An 8,171-nucleotide genomic window follows, 5' to 3' on the forward strand; every position below is an offset into this window, starting at 1 on the left:
GAAAGACCAATTGGCGGAGGATCTGCCCTCCACAGTAAGCAAAATATCTCTAAACTTTTATTACCTTTTGGTTTACTTCTGTGGGAATGAGACCTTTGTATCAGTCACACTGAGACGTTTCAAATGATACCAAATGTGTATAATACTGTATAGTACTTGTTCACAATAACCCATATAGATTTTAGCTGAATTTCAAGTCATTTCAACATGTGGAGAGGAGAGATGAGGATGAAGGGAATGAAATGTAAATCAAGGTTAGACTCAGTGTGGTTGTGTCTCGGATGGGGATGCACATTTCACAAGAGAGAGTTCAGATGTTAATTTCCTTCGTTTTCTCAGACAGTCACCCTCTCTTCCAGCTTTCCAGTCTTACAATTCATGAGTCTATTTTCTATGTCTGATGAGTATATTTAAAAGTGTATGAAAGTTTGGTTCAAGTGTACTACAAGGGGTAAATACAGAGAAAAGTATGTTGAAAACACATTTTAGTTAATATTCATGTTGTTAAAATAGCAGAATTGAGTACACTTAGATGTTCTTAAGATTATTGTAAGAAGTACTTAAGAATCATTTATATTAAGTACAAAATCAGTGCGTGAAAATAGAGCACTTTAAGTATAACGTAAGTGTACTGAAATAAAGTGTATCTTAGTGCACTTTTTTCCACCTGGGTTCGAATTCGACTTCGTTACGGCTACAAATCACTGGATAACATATTTGCATAATACCCATGGGGTCTTCATTGGCTGCCCATGAACAACATCTACGTTGACCCACCCTCAAACACTGTCGCTGGTTTGTGTTGTGTACCTGTCAAGAAGACGCTGTTTTCTGCTCTGCAAAAGCAAATTCAAAGGATGAGGATTTGAAGAGTCAGAGGTTAAAATAACCCCAGCAATACAGCAGCAGTAAAACCTTTTGACCACTGCATCTCAAATATCTGTGATGTCTAAATGGTATTTACAAAATGCTTTTCCATCAAAAATGTCAGAAACTTTTGATTTTGTAAACTATGCGATACACACAATACTCAAATTTAGCCTATATCTGGCTGTCAAAGTGCAACATGGCTACACATTTAATATCAGTGCAAGAACAAAATGTATGCAACTTAAATTGGACATTTTTTTAGAATGAAGACTGAAAGATATGTAAAAGCTTAATGGTGGAGACATTTCAGTAGCTTACGATTTAGCCTACAAAAACTCAAGATCACTGCGGTGCTGTATATTGACCTTATTCACAGCAGCAGCATCTTTGATTTTTAATGGGAATGACAGCGAGGCTTTGAGGGATAGACATCTCTTCAGTGGGTTGTATTGTTATTGTGTTTTTGGATTGTTGTTCTGACAAAACACTGCAAAAATATCTTCCCAAGAAATTTGAGCTGTGGAAAATTATAAGTGATCTTGGACCTTTTTACAGCGGATCCCACTGATAACACAGCAAGTCTTTCACAACCTCGCTTTCATACCTGTCCTGATGCTTCTTTGAATAAGGTCTATTGACCTTCAGAACAGATTTGATGTATTTACAGCCTAATGCAACACCTGTAGGGCTGTTTTATGACCGTTTATCATCATCACCTACTGCAAAACAAAACAAAAAATAAATAAAAAAATGCTATAATGACTTAAAATATTAACCTGGACTAGATATTAAGCAAAACCAGAAAAAAATGAATCTCATTGCAATTTTTTTAATGCAAAACAAGTGTTTGAAGTTCAGTAAAGTTGAATCATATCATTATAAATCATGTTACAGTGCTTGAGAAAAGACTCAATTGGTTCACTTTCAAAAAGGGCAGTGTGAAAGTGAACCAAACAAAACAAAAACTAAGTATTTGGTCTGGACCAAAGCAACTGAACTGAGTGTCAAAGCATTTGTAAGAGCATTTTTTGTAAATGTGAATGATATGCTCACTTAGACAACTTTGGGCAATGCTTTTTCTTATGAATCTGTAGACTAGATGATTGGGCGAATGTCTTCCCACATGAAGGGCACTGGTACGGCTTCTCTCCAGTGTGAATTCTCTCATGTGTTTTCAGGTGACTTGACTGAGAGAAACTCTTTCCACAGTGTGAGCACTTGTACGGTTTCTCTCCAGTGTGAATTCTCTGGTGTTTGTTTAAGTCGCTTAATGTAATGAAGGTCTTCCCACAGTTTAAGCACATATAAGGTCTCACACCAGTATGAATACTCTCATGGTGTTTTAAAGTCTGCAGGAGTGAAAAACTCTTTCCACAAAAAGAACAAACGTGAGGCTTCACACCAGCATGAGCTTTAAGGTGTCTTCTAAAGTTTGATTCCACAACAAATGTTTTCTCACACTGATCACAGCTGAATGATCTCACTCCAGAGTGACGCCGCTGATGAACTTTGAGATAGTTTTTGTGAGTGAAACTCTTTCCACACTGAGAGCATTTGAACGGTTTCTCTCCAGTGTGAATCCTCATGTGATCATTTAGGAGATTTTTATATACGTAACTCTTTCCACACTCAGAGCAGGTGAAAGATCCTTTGACTCCAGATTTTCCAGCTTGTTCTTGTTTGAAATTCTCTTCAGTCTTTGAATCGACTTTCCAGCTTCATTTTTAAAAAGATGAGGGTTTTGAATTTGATGCTGTTTATCTTCATTCAGTTTCATTGGGTCTAAAATAAACATATCAAATTCAAAGAAGGAGAAATGAGAACAAGAAATATACTAGAGTCACAATTAAGCACTAGTTTAGTTTTAGATGTATTGTTATATGTCAGTTTTCATCTTAATGTTCCTCATTAAAGAGAATGAAGGAAAATTGTGAACCTATTTGTTCCTCTGTCTCTTCATCTTTTATTCTGCAGGGTTCTTCCTCAAACTCCATCTTTACAATAGTATGTCTGTAGTTTCTCCTGGAGTAATTCCTCCTGCTTGCTTCTTCTTCTCCTGTGGGAAGATGGGAATATTCCCAGCATTTAAACTCTCATGAACGGCTGTGGGAGCGGCTTCACTGACTGAAGGTGTGAATTGTGGTCGCTGTTGCTCATTTAGCAGATGATCATCACACTCACAATCACTCTCAATTAACCAGGTGCTCAAATAGTCGTTTAGAAACTATTAAAAAATGTTGACCGTAAGGCTGGAAGATTACGCTGCTGTTTTGAACCAATTATCAGAACAAAAAGCAGTTGAAGATGCCAAGCGTAATTCAATTGTTTATCGGACTCCATTATAATTAATCTGACTTCCTTAAAGTTGCTGCTATTTTTAACATCTTACTCTGTAAAATCCTTTCTTGGAACTTATTGTGTGGATAATGTAAGTTACAGTTTTCAACATTTGTGAAAGAGATTATCAAGGCTTTTAAAGCAGGAAAATGTATGTATGAAGTTTCACAGATATACAAAGACAAGCTGAAACATGGACTCCTCTGACCACAGCTCACATTTCCACTGTTATTTGGATAATCTGAGATGAACTCAGCATCTTTGCATTGATCTAATGTAGATTTCTACTTGTGTAACAGATTTGAGTTGCATTTATTGATGCCTTATCCGACACGGACTGAGATTCCTCTGGATTCCCTAAATCTTTTCACAATATTATGTATGATAGATTATGAAATCTTGCCACGGGCGAAATTGTCAATCTCACATTGGGGTGGACAACTGTGGGACTTTTTGTGGTGCCGCATGCACACATTTTTTTAATCAAAATAAAATAAAAGTCAGAGTTTGAATGTTTGTAACAACAAGGAATTTTCTTACATCTGATCGTCAAACCAACGTATACTCACCCTGTAATGATTACAGCATCGGCATCAATTACAAGTCTGAATTGACAACAAAGTGGCCAGTGATCTCTCTTATATTCTTCTATAAACATTAAAGGATACAGGATAACAATATTCTAATATCAAGTCTTGAGCAATGATAGTAAAACAGTTATGTACTAATGAGGGAAAATGCTGTTTATTTTGTACAAATTTAAACAAAAGTAACTTGTCAGTTTAATAATAAACTCGCTGAAGTGCTCAAGCCAGAAGAATATTTTTGCATCACAATTAAATTCTTGACACATCTTTATAAATGTTTTGTGTGTGTTGTAAATAAAATGTATTCTGAAGCAATATTCTCACCAGTGTTCAATCAGCTTTGACATATGCATATTTGTGATATTTTTACCTTTTATAAAGGGCATTTTCCCCTAATCTTATTAAATATAGGCTATGATTCAGATTTCCTTTTATACTCTTAAATTGGATCAATAAATTAAATTAGAAGACGACACGGGCTGTTACCAATCAAATTAAATAATTTACACTGAAAAATTACAACTGCATTAAATAATGTTATGAGATTGTTTCAAATATTTTTTGAATATACAAATAAGAAATGTTGGACAGATGAAACTAAACCACCAGTAGGTGGCAGCAGGTGATCGTCTGAATGAGTGAGTCATTGAGTCGATTTGTTCAAACGCTGATTCATTCAAGAATGAGGTAGTAGTTTACGAATCGTTCATTGAATCTTTGATTCTATCGATTCATTCAAAACGCTGAATCATTCACTAACACGCTGTTGCGGTGACTCGTTCTGCTGTGATCTTTTGGAACTATTTTCGCTGCTGAAATAGAACAAAAACACTCAATATTGCATCAAAATGTAAGTGACTTAATGTTAATAATTGTTAATGGAGCTGTCATTTGAAATCAGTGTCATTTTCAGTCATGATGTTATTCAGGAAAACAGCACTCTTGGTAATGTGACATTGCAACTGTATCATGTTATAAATATAAATAAACTCGACATTTTTACGGCAGTGTGTTAACTGAGTTTCTCTGTGTGAGCGGTGCACATGTGACAGATTGAAAATGTACATTTAAATGCATAAGTCTGTGTACACGGTAATATATAATTATATACAAGAATATATAAATATATTCACTATTTACAATACGTAGAAAAGTCTATAAAATATAAATATGTTACTTTATAGTTATACTGAGTTAATCTGTGATCAGTTTATGGGCACGATAAGTTGGACGATCGATTGTTCAGGTCTGCGTCAACACTAGGGGGAGAGCTTGCGGGTTTTTTCCATTCTACATAAAGCTTCCAGTGGAGAAACTGCGCGAGTTTTGTGTGTATTAATCTTCTCCCCCTTTTCAGGGGTACAACATTTTGGAGGCACCGCTGGGATATACTCTTCGGAGGGCAGTCGTCACATACCTGGCCGACACTTCCTGATGCAGTACATCCCCTAAAACAACCCAGCTTAACAGTGAAGAGTGGATTGAGTTCCTGCAGTAAAGGCAAGACCGAGGCAAAGAACCAGAAACCTGAGGCCACAGAGATCATCAGGTGAAACACAAAGTTCAGTCAGTCTCAAGTAAGCCCCAACTCAGTGAAAAGGCCCACTCTATTGTCAAAATGGAAACAACAGTGCTAGAGGAAATGCAAGTTGAAGTGATCGCCATGCTAAACCCACTACCCAAAGACAAGCTTCTTAGTGTTTGTGAGTTCCTGAAAATAGCAGATCAAGAGAATATTTCATCTAAATCTTGCATGTCTTTGATCTCTCATATCCTTCAACATCTCGAAGAAGACATGGCAGAACTAGAAGATGGCGGCATGTCGGTACTGTTAAGCCTGAGAGATCAAATTAAAGAAGTAAATACAGTCACTGAAAAGAAAATCGCAGAAACAAGTGAAGTCACAGAAAAAGATCGATTGCAAAGGGAGTTAGATGAGCTACAAAGTATAATGAAACTAAAATTGAGTGAAATTCAACAGCTGGAAGAAGTGAACGCAAAACCTAGTGTTTTCAGCTTCAAATTGCTGCATACCTACAACAATTAGTGAATACCCAACACCCCAGCCCACATTGGCGCAAAGATTTAAACATTTCTGGACAAATTGGTGACCCAGGTCAAAAATTTTTTTTAACTTTTTCAAGTTTAGCACACCAAATTGAGAACGGGTTGAGCAGAGGCTACCCAGAATGTGAGATTGTTGATGCAGTCATTCGTGCCATTTCCCCAGGCTCACAGTTAAGAAGCTATTTAGAAGGAAAATCAAACCTGACTCTACCTACCTTAAGACGAATCCTGCGCTCTCACTTCCAAGAAAAAAATGCAACTGAACTTTATAAGCTACTCACCTCTGAATGTCAAGGAAACAAAGAAACACCACAGAATTTCCTTATGCATGTTCTTGACCTGCGCCAGAAAATCCTGTTTGCATCTCAAGAAGCCGAATCGGGCCTCAAATATGATCCAGCATTAGTCCAAAGCATGTTCCTACATACTGTACTCACCGGCCTCCAAAGTGACAGCATAAAAGTAGACATGCAGCCCCTACTTCTGAACCCCAAAACCACTGATGAGGCTCTGTTGGAGAAATTAAACAGTGTTTGTGCTAATGAGGCAGAAAGACAAAAGAAAAAGAAAATCAATGTGCAGCACACAACTACGGTTGTCCATGCAGTTAAGTCCAGTGATGAAGTGACTGATAAGAAATCCAATGTGACTCAAAATGTGCCAAAATCATCTTTTGACATGTTGACCGAACTTAAAGAGCTGAGAAATGATGTAGCTTCACTAAAAAACACTCAATGCTGAAATAGCTCACATCAGGGAATCGTTGCAGCAACCAGCCTTTGCCTCACCACAATTTCCCATTCCTTCACAGAGAAATTCTGACAGAGAAGTTGTTCAGTTTCAAGTGCCGCCCTATTGGACCTCACCGGGTGCCAACCAAACAAGAGTGAACACTCAGTTTCAACCCCAGTATATGCCTCGACAATATTATGGACCGACTCCTCGTTCACAAGCAAGAAAATGCTTCAATTGTCAGCAGCAAAGAACAGAGGAACGCTGCATGCATTGTTTTCGATGTGGCAGTGGTGAGCACTTCCAAGCCGGATGCAGAATTCGTGGCATTAGGCCTTCAAGAGAGACTCCTTTAAACGGAGACCGGTTACTTCCGCGGGACAGGGAGTAACCAGATCTACTGATCAGTCCCGGAGATGTGCAGCCTGTGGAAAGACCGATAGGCAGATGAAGCAGTGTTCACAATGTAAAAAAATTCTGTATTGTTCTAAGACCTGCCAAACTCACCATTGGGCTGAACATAAGCAAACTTGCATCGACGCAACAAAATCAATGTCAAACTTCTCTAGGACAATGAGTATTCACAACCCTTGCAGCACTCAGGTTAACCAGCATTCCCTGGTGACGTCATTAGTTGGGAGACAATGTCTTGTTGAATGTTACCTGCACGGCCAACGATTTCAAGCACTGTGGGACACTGGCTCTCAGGTATGTGTCATTGATGAAGTTTGGAAACAGGAGTACTTACCAGAAGTACCATTGAGGGATGTGTCTGACATTCTTGAGGCTCCAAATACGTTGAACCTTGTAGCTGCCAACGGCATTAATATACCATATATTGGGTATGTGGAAGTGACATTTAAATTATCCTCACAGGCATCTCACGAAGCTGAACTTGTCATTCCTATGCTCGTAGCAAGGGGTCAAAACCTCTCTCACCCTCTCATAGGTTTCAATGTGATAGAACAAATTGTGAACGCCATTGAACAAGCACAACCAAACACCGTCAATCACAAAATACTGGAGAGAACTGTGAAAACTGCATTTCCCAGCCTAAAGAGGAGCAAAGTCCAGGCATTCATTCAACTTCTGAGTGCAGAGAGCTCATGTGAATACACAGTGAAGACCACAAAAGAGCATGTTAACGTCCCCAAACGTAGTACTGTGCAGGTCTCATGCCGAGTGTATATACAGCCAGTGAAAGAGGACAGCACAATAATTTTTGAACCTGATGTGAATCACCAGTGGGCGGAGGGGCTTGAATTCACAGAAAGTCTAGTGAAGCTAAAAAAGGGGGCTCCAACAAATATCACAATTGAGGTGTACAATGACACTGACCATGATGTTACTCTTATGGGCCAGACTCCGATCGGTACAGTACAGCTTGTCAAGAATGTCCTACCTGCTAGTATGTTTGAGGTGTCAGCAAACCCTACCCCTGTTGAAGTATGTCACATCCAGGCTGCGGATCACTGTCTTGACCTCACCAGCACTGATGAATGGGACCCGCCCGTCGATGTCAGTCACCTGAGTCAATACCAGAAACAGATAGTACAGCAAATGCTAAGAGAAGAATGC

At 38.6% G+C, this 8,171-nt stretch overlaps 1 protein-coding gene across 1 annotated transcript in view; it reads left to right on the forward strand.

Moving 5' to 3' along the window:
• LOC307136826 (uncharacterized protein) overlaps nucleotides 1–6,411 on the forward strand; it is a 41,870-nt gene extending 35,459 nt beyond the window's left edge. The window contains exon 3 of the transcript XR_013817836.1: nucleotides 5,152–6,411. The gene's annotated coding sequence lies outside the window, so the exon portion shown is untranslated. The remainder of the gene's footprint in view (nucleotides 1–5,151) is intronic.
• The last annotated feature ends 1,760 nt before the right edge of the window (nucleotides 6,412–8,171 follow it).

The sequence above is a fragment of the Gobio gobio genome, assembly GCF_949357685.1.
Source record: "Gobio gobio genome assembly, chromosome: 14".
Lineage (NCBI taxonomy): Eukaryota > Metazoa > Chordata > Actinopteri > Cypriniformes > Gobionidae > Gobio > Gobio gobio.